Genomic DNA, 21551 nt, shown 5'->3' with positions numbered 1-21551 from the left:
CCCTCACCCCACAAACAATGTTTGACGCGTGTATCCAGAAGTTTTTCCGAGTTTCAACTTTGTATAGGGTGGGGGGAGGGAGAACTGCAAGAAAACTTCGAAAAGGGTGCACCGTTTTAAGAGGGAACCGAGAAATGACAGAAAAATATGAATACTGCAGTACTGTCGCAAGGACTTTTGTCTAAGATTGTAGTTTCATGAAGTCGAGCACAGTTTATGAGGCAAGTTTACGCACGTTTGTAAGATTTGAGGCAATGATCTGACCTGGTATCAGATTTGATAAAAGCTTACAGAACTTTAAGAAGCCTTTTAATAGATACATTTTCTCTCCGCAAATAGAAAGAAATCGTTCTGAAGGATATTTAGTGTGGCTATATGGCGGGTAACCGGTCAAGGCGTTAAAAACACTAAATGACCGGCAGTCCCATATTCTCGGTAAATTTCAAAAAATCGAAAGATTCTAGCTAATCTAAACTATTATATGTCGATTAAGACAAGTCAAGCGATCCTGAAATGCCTTATAGATCTCAAGTCTAGTGTTTGGTTTACGCTGGGCTCAGAAGACGAAACTGTGTTTTGTGACACTCAGAACTTTTTTCAGCTAGACTGCCGGTCAAGGTTTTCAAAACACTAAATGGCCGGCAGTCCCATATTCTCAGTAAATTTCACAAAACGTAAAGATTCTAGCTAATCTAAACTATCATATGTCGATTTGCCTTCAAATGTAGCAAGGTACTATTTATTGTTGATCAATGTAGCCTTCAACTTTTTATATCTCAGCGATCGCTACGATCGCTGGAAGCGATTGCTACGATCGCTGGAAAGTGGTTTCCTTATGATCGCTGAACTTTTTTTCCTCAGCGATCGTAGCGTTCATATGGAAACCAGGCTTAAGTTACGCATCTTTACTAAATAAAATACGTTTCAATAACTATAATAGGGAGCTTACGAATCGACGACTTTCGCACGACGCCGCCGCTGGGTCACGTCATAGTTCTGCGTTGCCGTCCTGTAGAAATTTGAATTTACGATTCGTAGTAAAGACGACGGCGTTAGTGCGTGCGGCAGGCAAATTTTCCCGCCGTTTCTGAAGTTTGGTTTCTTCTTTTCACAAGTAAGCTTATTTGTTCAACCAAAATGTCTGAATTCATAAGAGAAACGAGAGCTCGTATTGCAGATGCTAATGGAAACAGATTTATAAAGGACCGAGTATTTCACTGTATTTGTACTTTTATGCGTTTCGTCAACAAACTCAGAGTTAACTACGGATTTAGACGACACAACAAAGGACGAATGCAAAGGCGCGCGTTTATATACAGGGAGGGCATTTATAAACTTGCTGATCAGCTGTAGTTACTGTGATGAGATAATCACTTGCAATGGTCTAGTTGTAGCTTTGGTACCATCTTGACAATATGGTTTCACTCGGTGTTAATTTGTGTTTGTCTACAGCTAGCTATGGTGTTGATTGTTGGAGTCGTTACTCCAATGAAAACAGACAAACAAATCGAAAACATATGTGAAGAACATGTCCCTAATGTGAAACTTGAATTATCTGGAAAAATCCGCTGAAGTATGTAGGGAAAACTTTGAAAATTAGTCTCACGTCCTGCTTTTTCTAGGACGCCGGCGAATCGTCGGGTCTTGTTTAGGTCGATTTTAGGGATCATTTGGGGTCGGGGATCACTTCGGGTCATGTACAAATCTCAACATTTCCGGAAAGCGCGTTGCTTGTCAATCTAAGAACAATTGTCTATTTCTGATGAAATGCTCGAGAAAGATTCCGTTTTTGGTTTTCTGATAGTTTTACTGTTATCTCAAAGAGTTGCGCCATATCTTCTATATATTATATGTTAGATAATCTTTGATTTAAAAAACATATTTACCCCCAAGGGGGGCGCCACTTTGATGGGATCTTTTTATTCTTCCGGGGGGAGTCATTTTGATGGGACCTTTGAAATTACACAATAACCAACTCGTTACCAATGTTATCAATCTTCAGGATCTCTTCATAAAGAACAACAGCATGTGGAGCGAAATTTTGAGTTGCATTGGCTGATAACCTATATCTGAAAATCAGCTGTTTGGGATCTCTTGTTACCTTTTTCTGTCTGATAAGTCAGATCAAAATAAATAAATGGTAACAGACTGTTATACGAGTACTGGAGTATGCACGGCAAGCAGCCAACGAAGAAACAAAAAGAAGGAAATTTGAAGTACAAATGGAAAAAGTTATGAAGGAAAAAGCCCTAAAATGAAGCGGTTCTATATGGCTCAGTGACAAAAGGCCCAAAAGACAACTAAACGTCTTCAGCGGTTGACAGTTCTACTACTTCAGAGGATGACACAGTTATTACTGACTCTTTACAAGAAATGGAGCAAGCAAGTTAACTCTTGAATTATTTGTTGTTTTTAGCGCAACATTTTTTATATCTCGCTTCAGAATGTTCTCTTTTACCATTAACAATAGCATCAAAATAGAATCGTGAGAATGTTTTGGATCATCTTTGATTTGTAGCTTTTTATCAAGTTTATCAATTCGCTTATGTAGCTGGCCACCAGTTTTATTAATGTTTGTAATAGGGATATGACCTCGGCTTTGGGGCTATTAATTTAATATTTTATAGTGGCCATATGCATAACTAGTTTTACCATCAGCGAGGATTTATCTTTCATTATCAAAGCAGGACAGTCAAACCTTGTCGAGTTCGTGGCTGCCCAATTGATGATTTACACTTGTGATTGTTTTCATAGTATGAAAGATCTGCTTATTATTTTGGAGAGTATCATCTTTATAATTCTGATGTTTGATATTCTTTTTGATCACATACTTTCTTATACCCTTGGCGGTCTTTTCATTTTTACCATTATCTTTTACATAACTATACTTTTTACTTCTGAGCCCAAGAAATTCAACAATAGGCATACCAGCAGCCTCATCTATGAATTTAGCAATTATGCAAAAATATGGGCGCCCTTTAGCATAATCACTATTATCAAACTTCTCTTTATCCACCCAGAAGTCCTCGAAAGGGTCACCATTCTCTATTTCATAACAAAGGCTGTTGGTATCAGTAAACAATAGCTTAGCCCTATTATTGTATTTTTGTCTAATGTAATTATAGTGAAAGTCATACATTAGTGTCTTTGATAAATCCAGAATGCAATATAAGCTGGCCTGTCAAGAGTTAACACTTCTTTCATCTTATGTACAACTACCAGATTTTCATCGAATATCTTAATGTCGGTTTTGACACTAATTTGGATAATTTCTTTTGACTTGTAACTAGTCTCACATCCACGCGCTGATATTTTCCATAGTTTTGCCGCATACACTGTTATTCATCAATTTGAAAAAAGTCTTTCTCAGAACTATTCTGCACATTTATGCGTTTTTTTGCATTGTAATCAATATATTGCCCCAACCATGGAGACTGATCAAATTCCAAAACTCTGTGTGCTTTCTTTAGTTTCAAACCAAGAGACAGAGTTGCAAATTCCTATGGTACAGCACGTAGTCTTTCTTATTAGCCAGAGTTAGGGTGAGCTTAGCTACTTGCCCAATGGTAACCCCACATTTCTCCTGAATATTTTTACAGTAGGGAGAAAGAATCTCTTAAGTCACCATCATTTTTTCCACAACTACAGGATAATCGTTATGTAAATCATGTAAATTATCTGGATATTCCAAATCTATTGTACCCTTTTTTCTGTCTTCTGTACATGCAGCTAGATTAACCTTATCTATCTGCTTTTGTGTCATCCATCTAAACCCACCTGTTGGCAGGCATTGACTCATAGCCAAGCCATAAAGATTATTACCGTCGAGGTACATAATATACTTGCTGGGCTTACTGCTGTCATAACCAGACATATACTCATTGTTAGCTTCCCCATACCGGTTAGCAATATAAGAGATACCAACGCGCAATCCCTTTTCTATAAACTGGGATATGTCAACATCAGTCATAAGCTCCAGTGTTATGCCAGTCATCTTCAACATAGCATCCTAGGATAGCGCAGGAGATGTGAAATAGTGACAGGGATCCAATTTATAATACTGTAGGCAAGTCTCACGGAAGTTCTCAAATACATCCGCCTGCAGGAGAATATCACTCTGCAGATATAGATCATGGTAGTCGCCCATTATATTCATATCAAAAGTATTCCATACATTTTGGGCATGTTGATATTGCACATCAGAGATACCCTCGTCTGTCAGTATGCTGTAGAAACTATCCTTAAGAGGCAGCTGTTGATCGCCAAACTTATTAAAACTATCAATGTAGTCATAGGGATATACTCCTTTTTGTTTCGTGAGAGCTAGTTTCTCATCTTGGAACACTTGGGAAGTATATTTAAATGCATCTTCTGGAAGGTTAGCAGCAAGCCTCTCCAGACTACTGGCCATGAACTGGAAACTGTCCAGGAATACAAGATGCTTCCCCAACATAAAGGCCATATACTTTTCCATATTGTTTGGAATACAGTTTATTTCCATATCATGTTCTTTACCAATACTCCCAATCTCTTGCATAATAAAATGACTATCATAACCTCTCAGATTATGGAAGATGACGGGGATCTTAAACTCTTTCGGGTTAACCCGCAGATTCAGATTACAGTCCTGGTGAGCGCTTCCACGGTAATGACCAGTGATGTGGAAATGATCCCTGACTCTTATATCTGTATCACCATACTTCTGACCACAAATATGGCACTCCTCAGCGGCCTTAAACTCTTGTTCATCCTCATCTGACATCATCAACGGTTTCTAACGTTTGGTACTAAGGATCTTCTGGCAGTATTGTGCCTCTGATAGCATCTTTTCCATAAACTTTTTAATAGAATACTCTCCTCTGTAAACTTGTACGGGCTTAGTGTATGTGTCATCATAGCAGCACACTACTTTGTACCCATAGCTCCAGCCAGTATGCTTTTGGTATTTGTCAGTATAAGATTTAGTGCTACTAGGCTGGCATCCTTGTACCTTCTCAGTAATAGCCTCAAAATCTGCATATATAACAAAAGGCACCGGCATTTGCCTATGGTGGTTTTGGAATTGGAGTGTATTTTTGCCCTTCTGCGGCATCCTAATAGCCTGCTCACCATTAATAACCATGCAATTCTCATTGTGTTTAGTTAGTATTTTTTCTGTACTAAAACATTGGAGACAATGCAGGCAAAAATGATTTCTATGCTGATGATTAGTCTTATTATACATCATTCTATTAAAATACTTAACCAGAACATAATGTTGCTTGCTTCTCCCCCTCTGTAATCAACAGTAGGTTCAATTTTGGTATAATCTTTAGTACTGACTGGAAACTCAATACCCTGGCGATTTAACTCTTCTACCATTTTCCTGTTCAATTTTTTAATCCACTGTGGGTTCTTTTCTTGTGGATTTAAGTGCCGAATATGGCACCAAAGAAAACACTCATCCTCATTCTTAAGGTTAACCAAACCCTTCCTCGAATGTTTGAGCTCAGTTGGTAGGGGTATATATGAGCTGCCTTTAGTAGGTTCATACACTGCTGTATTAATATTATAGTACTCATCAATGTTACTAATATTCCAACCGCTGCCCTCAGATAGCCAGACACCAATACCATTCAATAATTGCTGCTGTGATGATCCCAGGATTGGTAAAAAATCATTGGGGTTAATTATAATCTGTTCCCGACTACTGAAATAAGCTGGCTTATAAATATTATGCTCATCCTTCTCTAAACGAATGTAACTTTAAAAGTCTTCACAAATTTGAAACCTTTTGTATCACTTAATATAACACTAAATAACTGACTAATAGCCAGCCTGGTATTTTGCAACTGTACCAAGGCATGTCTATCAGACCTCAATGATACCTCAAATGATTTGGTAAAATCCTTCAGCATACAAGGCATCAAAAGATTTTGACAATGTCAATCCAGAAATTGAGGGAACTAAAAGAGCAGGTTTTATTGTAGTATTTTATTAACTGAATTTATTTATTTTATGCAAGGCCATTCTGAAAACCACGTTTTTTGAGAATGAACCCTGTTTGAAGATTATTACTGTTATTACTATCAATATTATTGTTGTTATTGTTATTGGCAGTTTTAAGGCAACCCTATAAACAACTGAATGAGGACTCTCTAAATTAAAGATGCATGTGGCATACGCAGCCCATTCCTTAGCAGTAGAGGCTGATTTGTTGCAGTGAATGTCTGTATTCCATCAAACTTTTGTTGAGAAAAATGAAGTTTAAACTACTGTAATGCAAAATTATTTTTGGTCACTACTTTCTTTCTTATGAAAGAGTTGATAGCTTATCACTAGCTAATCCCGCTAATTAACTTTACGGAGAAAGTACTTGGAATGTCACAGCTAAAGTATTTTGCCCACCCTTCACAACAATCAGTTAGAGGAATTTCCTTACTTTCAGAAGCAATGTAATGCAGAGATTGCTTGAAAGAGCCAAAAAAGCAAAGAGCTTTGGGCTTCTGATAGATGAAGTCACGGTTTCTAACCGCATGTTTCCTTAAGTGCCAAATTTAGCTAAAGAAAGTGAATTTAAACCAATGAGACAAGACAAAGATGCTATTATTAGCAAAGCAATTTCAAAATTCAAAATTGAAGGGATCCAAAACACATTTAAAGAAATTTTCAGATATGTACTCTTTCTTTCTAGGACTGAAAGGTAGACATCTCTCCCATGAAATGATCCTCGCAGTAAGCATCGAAGAGAGATGGCTGAATTTGCAGGCTAATAGTGTGACTGCTTGAGAAAGAAAAGACTTGGCTAAATGGAAATCAGTCATTCGAGACTTGAAAGCTGTGGAGGTCAACCATCATCCACATGCACTTATCAAATCTACGAGTTTTTAAAAGCTTTAGTTGAAGTACAAGGTGAAACACAAGTTTGTATGTTCAACGGCATTAAAAAACAAGGCACACAGATAGGGAACAATCTCGAGTTCCTGTAAGAAAAATTCTTAAGGATAGAAAAAGAATATGATCCTATCTGAGACCCCATGTTTCAAGCACATCCTTCATCTTTAATTTGTGTAAAAAGTTAAAAATCTGACAGCATTCCTGCATGTGTAGCTATATGCCCAATAACAGTTAACTCGCACCTTTTGGATGGTGTACATGAGAGACAACCACCACCTTTGGAACTTGCTTGGGTAATGACAATACATAAAAGCCAAGGGGTTGACCCTGCCGAAGGCATGGATCAATATTGGTAAAAGACTTGATACTATTGCAGCAAGCCAGACATAACATGAACTACAGTTGCCTTAATTATCTGTTTCACATATGTCACCATAATATTTAAAGTTTGTACACAGGTAACTTCATATTATCCTCTTTTTTTTTCTCCAAAAGTGAGTTTTCCTAGATTTTTGTTTCAAATTTTACTTTTAAATTTGAAGCATTATTATAGCTAAAAACCCTAAAAAACTCTTTGATAACGTAAACTTAACCTTTTCTTTTCTATTTCCATGATTCCACAGACAGTGGCAGAAAAACTACAAGGTGATCGAGTGAACCAGCAAGCGATGGCACAAACAAAGAAAGGTTCTGCAGGCAAATGAGACGAGTTAAATATAGTAAAAAAATCCTTACCAAATCTCAAAACCCACGGACATTCCAGACCAAATGTTCAATGCACACTTACAAGGTCACGGGTTCGTATCTCATTGAAGCCCTGATTATTTTTTTCAGGCTTCTTCTTTCCAATTGCTTAAATTGGAAAATTTACTGCGATGATCATTCTTCACTCTCATCTACAACCACAGTTCAAAAATGAATTATTTCATATACTTCACATCATTTCTCTCCTCACAGGAGATATGAACTCAATAAATTGACCTCGCTCCCAATGTGTGGCTTCATAGCTCAGTTGGTTAGGTAGAGCAACGCACCAGTAACGCGGAGGTCACGGGTTCGAATCCCATTGAAGCCCTGATTTTTTTTTGCAGGCTTCTTCTTTCCAATTGCTTAAATTGGAAAATTTACTGCGATGATCATTCTTCACTCTTATTAATCACTGTAGATTAAACTAATCTATGTTCATATTATTTTAACCCAGTACCAACAGAAATGCAGTGCTGCATTCATGGTGTGTGACTGATTAAACAGTCTGGACTTTAAAAGTACTTCAATTGTGAGATACGTGTACAAACCAATTCAAGTGTAGTAAAAGCAGTCTGCTTTGCCAAAGAGAAAAAAGAATATCGTGATACCTTGTACCAGCATCAATTACCAGTAAAGACAAAGAAATATGGTGTCAGCAACAAGTGTGGCCGACAAGATATTGTTATTGACAGGCACACAATGTTGACACCCTGCACAGCCTCCTTCCCATACAAGAGCCTCACAATGTAACCTCGATTGCATCACTTTCTCAAATGACCCCAGATCAACTTGTTTCAATGAAAGGACAATTGCTACAATCTTCAGGAATCAAAACGCTTGGTCTTTTAAATCCAACCCTGTGAAGAAACAAGCAGGCTACAGCAGTGATCCCACTGGCTTCATTAAACTTGTGCTATTGGGACACCATGCAGGAACCCTCGCCCAAGCCAAGGTCAGCCAGACTAGAGTCAGAGAGTCAAAGTTGCCCATCCTAAACGCTACTTGAACACTCCAAAAAAGGAAGATTGCCAAAATTACATTACAGGAGGCCTTTCCAGAACCTGTTCAACCAGTTAACATAGTTTCCCCTTTAAAGATATAAATGCACACATCCTTGGTGTCCGCAACTTCAGTATTATCATGTAATAAAAGGCAACATGCAGTACCTGCAATATGACAATGAAAATGGCCCGTTGTAATGTCCAATGGTCTTTGAAATTTTATGTGCAAGCACCCAAACCAAACAAGATAAGGCTCTCTGTATTTAGTGAGGTCTTTAACAAGCTTATGGACATCTGTCAAATCAACCTGCCAATTACAACAGATGACTAAATTCTGGAAAGTGTGTTGGAATTGGATTTATTAAGACTGTCATATGACACTAAGAAGCAAATCAATATTGACATCATTCACATTTAATTTACCTTTTGTTCCCTTAATTGAGAACAAAGCACTTTCAAACCTCACTCACCAATGTATATATGTACAGTTACATTTCCTTTTTGTAAACTTCACTTTTATTCGATCAAGCTTGAATCGCATTCAATCAAACAAGATGTTGTAAAATATGATTTTAGAGTTCGCTAAGCTATAACACAAGAATTAAAAAATAACCACATTTTGAAATATTAGAGCTTTTTGCATTTAATGTTTAGTTTTTAAGCTTTTTGAATTTAAAATAAGCTTGCAGTTAAAATTCACTTTCAAAGTTGCTACCGCAGCATTCTTTCTGTGTCATGAAGACAAAAGTCGAGTTCACGTGCCATTGCATTTCAGTTACACTCTTACATGTATTTTCTTAAAATTTCAGAATATGTTAATTCAATTTGTAACGTCTAACAAACATCATAACCACATATTGTCATGGCATCAAACACTAAAGTAAATGAACATTTGAAAAATAATGACAGTGTCCTTCATCTTGGTTACTCAATATCCAATATGCCAGTGATGTAAAACAAGTTTCTTAATATTCAACCTTTTTGTTGCAGTTAATTCTGGAAATTCCAGTATTAATTATTGGGTTTCATGTAATGTAACCAAAATTTGCAATGAGGAATTATCAGTCCTTCTGAATTTTTAATTTGGTGATCGAGATATTAAAAAAGATCAACACTTGAAATTTTACAATGTTTTATCCCTTTGGAGTTTTTTTTTTTAATGATGGAGCACGTTGGATTTGGTAAGCTTTCACATTACGTGACAAGAATATGGCCGCCGAAACACTCTAGCATGTGCAACAAAAAAATGACTCATCTTCTGATATATTGCTTTCTGAGCACTCCATTTATTTTGATTTTAATTTTCATGCGTTTTCGAAAGATGATCGAGTACTTTCTTTTTGTAACAAGACTCAATGGCAGATGTTTTTGTTAGTTTCTGGGCGCCATATTTTTTATTTGTGTCCCTCAGAAGGACACACACATGGCACGCGTCTTGTAGATAGAAACCTGTGAATAGTAGTATGTAAATATTTTTGTGCAAAGTCAGCCGGGTAAATGTTTAAATTAGTATCTTCTCTTCATTACTTTTTATTCAGTTTGAGTTACGTTATACACGACCACATCAGCTACGCCGTTAACATATTGTGTTTAAATAAAATATGTTGTTGTCTTTATACAAAACTCTACAAGTCTGGGTAAAAAATTTCCCCAAATATCTCATGCGCAAAGAACTGCACTGAGCTGAGAATTGGGAAGAACATTTGCATGTGTCTCCTTTTTTCTCTCGTTGATTCTCAACTTTATTCATTGAACGGTTTCTTTTTTTTATTTTTTAATGACATGATAGTGAAAACCCCCAAAACGTTGTACTTTGATCACTTCAAACCGAACAAATATCGTTATCACCAAGCTTTTATTGGATTAAGGTTGCATTAAAAATACCAATAAATAATAGCAAAAAAAGACATCCTACATGAGAAATGACCTCCACTGGGAAAACAAAGAAGAAACTAGAACACTAGTTCCCCTGCCGGCACACCCTAGGAATGGTGCATGAATGTTTCTAAGATAACACAGGCGTTGATGATTGTTCTCAAAAAAGAAACTGTTGTATGGCAACAGTACTGACAGGTTCCATAATCTCAACATGATTTATGCAACCAACCTAGCTAGGTGCCTAAGGCCCTCAGGCAAGGCACTTTAGTCTTTAATTGTTATTAGTAATACTGTGAAAGGTTTGAGCCCAGGCGCCCGTTTCTCGAAAGTCCCGGTAACTTTTCGGGCCCGAAATCAAATATTCAAATCGAAATGTAAAGAATAAGAGAGCGGGTCCTGGCTAGCAAACTACTCAATTTTGTTTCATTAACTGACAGTTTTATCGTGTTAGATACAAAACTATTGAAACCTCGATATTTAATGTAAACGGAGACAGCTTACCGGGCCCATTAATTATCGGGACTTTCGAGAAACGGGCCCCAGGAGTCATTTCAAAAGTAGGTTGAGTTTGATCGTCCGGGTTAAGGTAGTCCTGAATAGGACTGATGTTGTTGACAGTGACTGACATTTCGACAACCTGTGCGGTAGTCATCTTCAGGGTCAAAGTGAGTTGTACCACGTCAGTATACTCTGGTTATTGGTCTGATTGGTCAATTACATTGCGATGATATTGGTCGTCTGTCAGTTAAGCTGTGATGTTATTGGCTATGAAGACTCGTAATCAGTAATTGGTGTGTTTTGATCCGTCTATTGTCACAGTTAAACAGTCGTCTATTGCTAGTCAAATTGTCAGTTCTCCAGTTGTTCTCTCGTAGTTAGTTTTGCTTGATCTCGTCAATAAGTCGTTAAAATGTTACAGGTCAAAATTAAATTCAGGCTAATACTTCTTAACCTAGGTTAATTCTTGATTTCTATTGTCTCCCAGTCCTTATTATTCATGAATTAGGGCTAGGAGACAAAGGAAATTGAGAATCAACCAACAGAATTGTAATTAAGATTTCAAGTTGCTAGGTAAATACAAAGGGTAGGCGGGGAATCAAACAGCTAAGGGTTTCTTTGGTTCCATTTTTCTTTTATTTTTATAGTAGCAGGGGGAGATCCCCAGCCCCCGCCTCTTAATGACAGCCCTGAACCAAGAATAAAAAATTTTAACCTGAATTTAATTTTGACCTGTAACATATACATCATTTTAGTTCGAGTTAGTGGACCTATTTGATTTGGACCACTCAACATTTAACAAGTATCTTTGCTAAATCCACTGAGGAGTATATATTCACACTGAAATTAGTTTTTTGCTTTTTGTCTTAGTCAGAAAATATCCCACCTTGATGAATAAAAATAATACTACTTTTTTTAGGAGATGGTAGTTGGACAATCAATCGGCCACTGTATTATATACCTTAAAGTTCTATCCTCATTGGCACAATTCCTTTGTAAGTTATTTGCAGTATATTTTTCACACATTTCTCAATTTTTTTTATTGTTTTTTTTAACCATGAATATTAAAATAACTTTTTGTTTTTTTATGCAAAATTAATTACACCTGACAATTGCTAACTAATGAACAGTTGCTGTTAGTAGTTAGCTCTATGTCGCTATAATCTATGCACAACAAGAATGTAGCCAGTACTCATTTGGACTTCCACCATGAAAGGGATGCATAAAAAGCGATCTGCTCATTGTGTGTTTGGGTCTTTTTTTCACTTGACATCCTTTGATCAATATTATCCACACTATTTAACCTTAGGTTTTTACTAATTCTAATTAACATTCTATAATCACATATTATTTTTTTTTCCATTTAGCATGAAATTGTGATTCAAAGATACATTCCTATGTTACCAGCAATCATAGATTACAATGTAGCATGTACATTTAAGTCATGTGGGGTGTCAAGTCTTCTTAGCTTTGCTGTCAAATAGTGTTAAGGGGTCTAATAATAAGAGCCCTACAGAAAACACATGTACACTAATTATGCTAATGCTAGATTAATGAAACAAAATACTTTTCCCCATTTGTGTCAACTTGTTGTTTATTTCAGCGGTAACACTCTGAAAAGTCATTCACCCTGCAATGGGCGATTCCAGAAATTATCCAAACTATGTCACGGACAGCTTCTACATTTTAACTACCCCTTGCAGTGTTCTCCTTATCAGGTGGTAACTGGTAAATTTTACTGCCTGGAGCAACACTTCTTACTGCCTGCCACTGCTTTGAAGTTTACTAAAATTTAATTAGTTGTTTTAAAAAATATATACACAGCTTTTGTCTTCATCGGGCCACGTATTTTGGAAAGAAAACATTTAAGACACTTGTAAAATTATTGGAATCAAACAATCATTTTAAATTGTTGTCTAAATAATAACAACAGTTTGATTTGCATAAAATAGGTCTTAAAATGAGAAAATGACGTTTCAGAGAACTTACCTCCTAAATTTCCCAGCAAGGCCGGTCCATGTTCCTTACTCCTCCCCCACGAAAAAGTGCCTCTGGCGGATATTTTTGGCCTAAACGGCCACGATTGGTCCCTTACCTGCTGAGCAAAAATTTAGAGAGAACACTGAAATTGGGTTACCCCCAGAAATTCTAGAATAAACATTTTTTCAAAAAATAGAAGTTTTCTTCTTACTGCCCTTGTAGAATCAGACACTATGTAGAATCTATGCAAATGCTATGTCACAAAGCTATGTAAAACCTATGTTAATGAGTCATACATTGCTTTAACCAGATCCTATGTTGTTTCTATGCCAGGACTATGTTTTTTGTATCGAAAATGGTATGTTTTCGCTAGTCAAACGGAACCTATTTAAAAGCTATGCAGTTTTTAAAGGAAGGAATAAAGGCAGAAATGACGTAGTTTCCACATAGCCTATACATACAATTTACTTAGCTTTCAGAAAGAGATTTTAGACTTCATAGTCAACCTTATAGAAAAATGATAGGAAATAAATAGCCTTCACATAGGACTGAAATAGAGTTTACATAGTAAAATGGAACAGGAGACAGTTGATTAAATAGCTTTTGAATAGAGTTTGCTTAGAATTCAGATAGCCTAGGAATAGTGAAAACATAGCCTTTTTTAAAGATGACATATACTTTGCATAGCATTAAAATAGAGAGAACACAGAACAAATAGTCTTTGCATAGGTTTGAAATAGGATTTTAATAGTATTTGAGTAGGTAAAACATATCACATACATAGCCTTTAATTAGAGTTCAAACAGAAATTACATAGAATTGACATAGTCTTTTATGTAGGTAGGTTTTGATCTGCTTAAGCAAATGTAGTGTTTAAAATACCCTCGTAAAAATCACCAGAATAGTAAAAATAGTATACACATATGAATTAGAATATCTTTTACATTGGTAAGAAATGGGTTTTGACACGAAAAATTGAAAACTATAGCAATATAATACCACGAACACACAACACAAATGCAGTATTTTCATGGAGCAGTTTCAGAATCACAGGAAAAAATAACGGATTCCCATTTTTGGATATTTTAGGGTATTTAAAGAATACCCATAAAAATCCCAAATTTGGCAAAGTGAGACAAGTCCCAATCAGGGAATTCCCAACCAAGTTCCCTGATTGGGACTTGTCTCACTCTTCCAAATTTGGGATTTTTGTGGGTATTCTTTAAATTCCCAAAAATATCCAAAAATGGGAATCAGTTATTTTTTCCTGTGAATCAGGACTAGCTGCCAAATGCAGTAATTTTGAAAATATACATGTTCTTATATACACAGGAAAAAATAACGGATTCCCATTTTTGGATATTTTAGGGTATTTAAAGAATACCCATAAAAATCCCAAATTTGGCAAAGTGAGACAAGTCCCAATCAGGGAATTCCCAACCAAGTTCCCTGATTGGGACTTGTCTCACTCTTCCAAATTTGGGATTTTTGTGGGTTTCTTCAGCTATTCTAGCCTCATTCTACATTCCAGTCTCGTTCAATTATGAAAATGATGCGTTGTGTAAAATTCATAAGGTGTCCAATCCGGCTTCACTCGATGTTATCTAACGCTAACCGACTTGAACTCGGGGTCTCCGAATTGCAAGTCCAGCGCTCTAATCGATCGGCCATGCTGCCTCCTCCTGCTGGACATGTTTGTTCTTCATCGCTGTGTCGCAACAGCATAAACCGTATACGGATAGGAGCTCGTGCAGCAAAACCTGCTTTCATGAGTGAATTATCGAGTGCCCTTTCACACTAAATCCTTAAGAAGCTTAACATTTGTCGGTCTTTTCGAAACAAGCTCGAGAAGGGAGGAAAGGGATGGAAGATACTTTCACACGCTGTACAAACAACGCGTACGTAAACCTCGAACAAGAACCTCTGCTTGTATTAAAAACCTTCTTACCTGCAAAATACTGACCATGGTAATGCCAAATGTTCGTCTCTTCGTTTTTTGCGTGTTTGCGCCGTTTTCAAGGAGAAAATTCATCCACAGACTTCGCCCAGTATTTTTTCAGCTGTGTTATGGCCGATTTCACAAGTCTTCACCAGGGATAGTTCGATTACACAGGGCCTTGGGTGCGGGGTAGGGAGGGGTAGGGGAAACTGGGTGGAAGTGAGACATCAGGGTCAAGATCGACTGCCACATCAAGCCGTATGCTGATAAACTGTTCGTAGTCCTCTATTTTTCTGTAAGATCGTCGAGATCGAGCGCTCACGGTAGACATTTGCAAATATACCATGGGGGAGGGAGTTGGGTTTTTATAGCGCGCGGTGGATGAGGAAGGCGAGAAAAATTGAGACTTGCCGGGGACACAGCGCTCTAACCGATTGAGCTGGCTAACCAATTGGGAGCTGGGAAAGTTTTTTAAGTAGTTTGCTGCATGAGGGAAGGTGAAACATGAAGATGAAATAATGAAAATATGAATTTCATAAACTGGAACTGCCTTTTTTCGCTGGCTGCAGAAGTTGCGTTTTGAACTGCCATGATATTTTTTGCATTTATTTCTTACGATGATTATTAGGGGCACACAACGACTTTTTTTTCTGTAAAATAACTGTTCAAAGGAGCATATATTGCCTAGAAATTTCCAATTCTCAAGAAAGGCTAAAAATTTCTGGATAACCGATTTATTCGTCTAGGATAATCGAAATTTTTCTCCCTGCCTGCGATTTTCGGAGGTTATGATGTCAGAGGTGGGTGCAGGGGGTGCGCACCCCCCCCCCCCCCCTGAGATGACCTGCCGTTTTCTAATACAACTGGTATTCTGCAAAAAAAAACTATGTGGTTTATTGGAAGAGACGAGTGCACCCCCTCCTAAAAAAAATCCTGGATCCGCCCCTGGATGTTCACATTTTATTACCAAAATATTGCCGACAAAAACGAATTCCGACTTTTTTGTTCTACATGTACCAACCAAAACTAGACATTTTATTCGCCCGAAAAGTTAAAGCAAAAGTCGCTTATTTTCGCTTTTATTACATCCATTGTGAAATTACTGGTCATCCCTGCAATCTGATTGGCTCTCAGCAATGTGATTTATCACATCACAAATCACAACTTTGCTCCAAATCACATCTTTTCTAAATCGCGTCATTCATGTTCTAAAATCGCACCGTTTCTGGACTTTCTGGTTTAAGTCGCACCGTTTTTGCCTTTTTATTTCCGCTTTCCAACATACTGGCTACGTGATCCATAAAATATTTGTACTGACTGAATAGGCCATTTGCACTAAGAGGTCATGTGACATCGTTTTTATGAAAATGAAAGTCGGATTTTGCCTTCGAAAAGCGATTAGTGGGTCATATCTTAAACAAAATAATAGTGATTTAGTTTCTCAAACCCGCACCATTTTCTCAAAATGAGTAAGTTCGTAGCTGGTCACGTGATCAAAATGTGATTTTTAAAATTATGAATTACCTCTTTCTGAACACAAATTTTGCACTTAAAGTTCAAGGAAAATATTGAAAAGATGATGTGGTAACGTTTACAGCACATTTGAGCGTAACTATCAAACGTTTAACAAGATATAAGCAAAACGTAGTTTTGGCCGCTATGTTGGAGGGCAAGACTGCGCCCTCCAACATGGCGGCCAATACAACTCATACTATTTTGTTGAAAAATCAAAGTGCCATAAAATATCTCCCTTAAATGCGTTTCCTCTCAAATTTCGGGTGTAAGATAATTTTTATGTGCTCTGTCAATTTTTGGAATCAACAAGATTCCAACTTATCGTTTAAAGGAAGCATTGGTCACGTGACCTCTTAGTGCAACTGGCCTATTCTGCCGGATTTCAAAATGGCTGAGATAAAGTAGTAATTGGATTGGGTGGAGTGCAAATCGAACTCGCGCTGAAATCACACATATGATCGGACCAAATTGCACTCCACTCAGTTCAATTACCATTATTTAGAGTTCGTTAGCGCTTGTGATGACCCGGGGAGGGGGGTACTCCCTATAATGGCTTATACGAGGAGGAGGTTCGATTCCGTGCGAAAGGGATGTCTTTCTTAGGCCTCAGGTATATGATATGGCAGCGAATCACTTGTTGAAGCGACGGATAAAAGGGTAGGGAAATCTGTCATTTCGGTTTGCAAAAATGCCCTAAGGGGCCGACAGATGCGTTTTATGGATGTAAAAAAGTCCATAAAGCTTTCTAGTTTTGTGATTAGTTCATGTTTTAAAGACAATGCATTTACTTTGGGGGAAAGGGGTAACATTTGTCAATAGACGGTAAACGAAAGGGGTCCTTTTCTATCAAAAATGGTATATAAAAGGGTCAGGGATTGGACCTCAGGGCGGAATCTCCCCGCATAAAACTTTGGTAAGATTCCCCCCCCCCCCCTACCACGAGTGATGACCTGATCAAAATTGCTGCCCAAAAAGCCCGGGGGGACTCTGCATATGACAGGGGTGGGGATGCGTCCCCACCCGGGCCAAAAAGACCATCGGTTGTTATAGTATCTTTTTATTGTTAGTAGCAACCGAAAAAACGTAATTCTCAAAATATCAGAAGGAAAAATATGTATAAAACTTGCGATACATTTACACCATCAACTTCCTGAATCTGGAATTCGCTTCTGATGATTTTATGTGAATTTGTGATAGGAGTGGATATTTTTATCGGAAGTTTCGTCTTTACAAGTGAAAGCCTCTCATTATTCAAAGGTATTGTCTCCAAAAAATGTTAGCTATTGTTTTGCACAAAAATATGAAACATGGAGACAATACCCCTGAATAATGAGAGGGTCTCACTTGTAAACACAAAATTGCTGACAAAACATTAGCGAATTGTAGCCCTTATTTTACTACTTTACAATATATCAATAATCTGGAAACTAAAAGGTCATATAAAAGGACGGTTAATCTCAAGAATTTTATTTTTTTAAGCAAATTTATCAAGCGGTTCAAAAAGTCCTCGCTAATTTGTCAAAGTAGACCAAAATATTTACAAAACCGCTAACAAGAGCGCTTCGATACATACTAATCAAACCCTTCTTTCTTGCAATCGGCTAAAGCTATCTCCATGATCTTACACACACCTTTTTAAAAGGATTGAAGCTACTACTAGTCATTGCATGTCAAAAGCGCTTCGTTTTCTGCAGATAACAGCCGAACATCAAGATTGTCCATCTTTTACCGTATATCTAACCATAAAAACTTCATCCCAAAATATCTCGATAACGCGCTCACAGATTTCGCTTAAACGTGATGAACATCGAAGTGGCTATTGAAGGAAAAAGCTCCTGTGAACGATTTTGGAAGAACAGTTCCCAGTGCCGAGAAATACTGCTGCAAGTAAAATAGGTAATGGCGTAATTTCGTTGCTGTGGCAACTCCGATGTCATTGCAACACTGATCATAACAAATGTTCATCTTTATCTAATACAATTGTGGTGGCAATTTTTTCTAATCTTTGTCTATCAGTATGGCGACGTAGTTTTTATACTTTTTTGGGAGTTATTGACCCTGAAAAACTATCGAGCCACCTTAACGCCATTATTATTCTTTGCATCTTAGATATCTTAGTTGCCAACTTTACACTAAAGACGAAAATTATATTTCACCCTTGGCACCACCTGACGAGTCTTTGAAGATGTTTAATTAAGTTACCTGTTATTTTGAATATATCAGAGTAACTTAACTCCGTTCAACTCTCTGGTCAAATCACGGATTAGTTTCGCCCTGTGAGCAAGCTCTCCATTCCGACTGGCGAGCGAAGTGAGCCGCGAGAGAACTTGCGAGCGAGCGACTCTCGTGTAACTTCTTGCGATTCCCCCAAAAAGAGAGCTTGCTCGGAGGCTAGGATCAGAATCATAAATGCTTTTATACCAAAAAATCACGGCATGCCCACTGCAAAAAGTCCTGCATTTATGGAAAAGCCGTTTAGGATTTTGCGAGCTTGCTCAAAACGTGAGTAACAGACCACTGAATTATCTAAAATCCAAGTAAAAAGGGTCAAGCATTCGAATGATCATCTGTTTTCTCAAAAATCTGTTGAATTCATCGTACTTTTGCTTTTGATATCCTACATCATAAACCAGGGGCCAGAAATTCTATTCCTTTGTATCACACACACTCAGGAAAACAGGTTGGACCAAAAGCTTAATAAAAACGATTCCTTAATATTGCCAAAAAAGACACTAACCTTTGACAAACCGTCCTGTTTTAACCACTATAGCTATAAGCTAATTAACCGCCTGAAAACGTGACCCGGAGTCATCATAAGATGACTTACATAACATAACAAAAATAAAGCCCGCGCTCTGATTTCTGATTGGTCAGTTAACCATCAACCATTTGCCCATTGGTGCACACCAACGTAAACCTACCGTGGTAAGGTGCAGTCAAATTGAGAAAATCACCTTTCTTGTAAGGTCAGAAATGCACCAATAAAATATACAAATGAAAAGTAGAAGTTGAAAGAGTACTCATTTGTGGCTTTTAGGGAAAGTGAAAAGGTCAAGCGACAAATTTGTCTTGAAGGACTTCGTCCTTGTTTATTTCGCGGCGACTCGGTCTAAAGTATTTTTTCTTGGTTAGCAAAAGCTCTCACTTAAGGTTTGAGAAATAAAATTTGCAAGTCAAAAATTTATAAATTTTCTACTAGCTTTATCAATTAAACCGTTTTCGCAAGTGGCTCTGAGTATTAGATAATTTTTTTTTTCTTTTCAGTTTCAGGTCTTTTCCATAATATCTTGAGTTCACAAATTCACTACACTCATTTGAATTTATAAAAAAGAGAAAAACTTTCAAGAAAAGAAAGTAATTTCCATTCTCTATTTTATTTTTTCTGTGCGATAGTTTTTGCTTTTGTTATTTAACAAATTAATTATAGTAGCCTGACAGGAGCTTAAACGGCAGCTTAAATTGGTTATTTTTCTTATCCACAAAACCGAGGTAATGTATAAAGGAAAAAGCTTCCTTTGTGTTTTAGTTTCTGAAACAATACATGTATTAGAATATGTTTTATGTTTTAGCTTTTTAAACATTCTTTGTGACAGCTAAGGTGCTTTTAGCGACTATACCAGTAATAACACGGTTATTACTGTCATTATTAGCCAGGTCCAGTTGCTAAAACAGTGTGGGTGGAACAAGTTATATCATAATTAGCTGAATACAGGAACTTTGTTTAAGATTGTATAAATTATTTAGTTTCTGTCCTCTTTTTTTTGTTCAACATTTTTCACCCTTTCTGACAAATTTGTTTTGTTAAGTATCCCCCGCTTATGTTTTCTAGTTGTGCAATCGATGCCAGTTTATAGTCAAATATCGCAGAGTAGTCAGAATGTTACGTTAAGGTTATTAAGCAACTCTACAAAAATTAAAAAGCCGCCTGAATTAAGAAGGGATAAAACTTATGAGAGGATTAGTAAAAAAGAAAACGGTTTGATCATTATTTCGGCTTTAGATGTTACTGAAAAGAAAACATCATGTCGATAAGTAACATTTTCCCTAATTAACGTTGAGATACCGCAACGTGTAATACATTAATCATTGGGATTTTTTGGAAAGCTAATATGCTGTAAAAATTGCAAAGATGGTTTTCCCGCGCAACCTTGGACTTTGAAGTGTAAATTCATTTATGTTAGGCTATGTTAGAGAACCATTGTCTTTGTTATGAGCGATAAGTTTACCCGTCCCATTAAATTATTCCATGATGCCTGATAATCTAAGAAACGACATGAAAAAGAGTTTGTCTAAACGGTAACCATTACATTAGAAGATGTGTGTTCTCCTGGTGCTTAACACATTGCCGTTCACCGGAGTCCGAAAAAAGGTTTATATTCTTAAGAAATTTCATAATCCGTTATTCTTTTTAGGCTGAAAATTTTCCGAGGCTAATTTTCGCCTCTGCATTTTGTGATCATGAATACATTAATTAAAGATGACACTTTGCTATAGCTGATGTCGCACATTGTGTCATATCAATGCAAATATGTCAAAAGTTTGAATACACAACAAATTGCACAAGAGGATATTTCTTCGCTTCATTACTGCATGTCAAGTCGAAGAAAATATCTTGCTCTTAACAAAGGCATTTAGGTTTCCTGATGCGAACAAGTAAGCATTTGGCATACTTGTTAGGACAAAGATCTCACCTAACTAACAAAAATCATCATATTAGTTAGGGAAGTAGCTGAGCAAAATTTTAATTATCGAATAATTTACTGATAACGTGTAAATAACAATAGAAACCGCCATCTTTCTTGCGTCGAGTTTTATGTCAATTTGGAATCAGTCGGCAGGACTTCACTGACCATTTGTAGCAACCGACTTGCTTAAAAAACAATGGAGACTTGGCAATCTCCATGATCATTTGTAAAGAGACCCATGGCAACTTTGGCGCAATAATATTAGCAATAAAGGAAAAACTTATATTAACTTTCAATTAACTTAAAAGGTTTGTAGCCTCACCGGCTCATCGGCAATTTTGTTCACCAATTAAAAAATATATATCTCCGCGCATATTTATTCTTGACAGCAGTGAGAGTCATCTAAGCTCAATTTTTGGGTTTGGTTGCAGG

This window comes from Porites lutea, chromosome 1 (assembly GCF_958299795.1).
Source record: "Porites lutea chromosome 1, jaPorLute2.1, whole genome shotgun sequence".
Lineage (NCBI taxonomy): Eukaryota > Metazoa > Cnidaria > Anthozoa > Scleractinia > Poritidae > Porites > Porites lutea.
Note: the sequence above shows the minus strand (reverse complement) of the source record.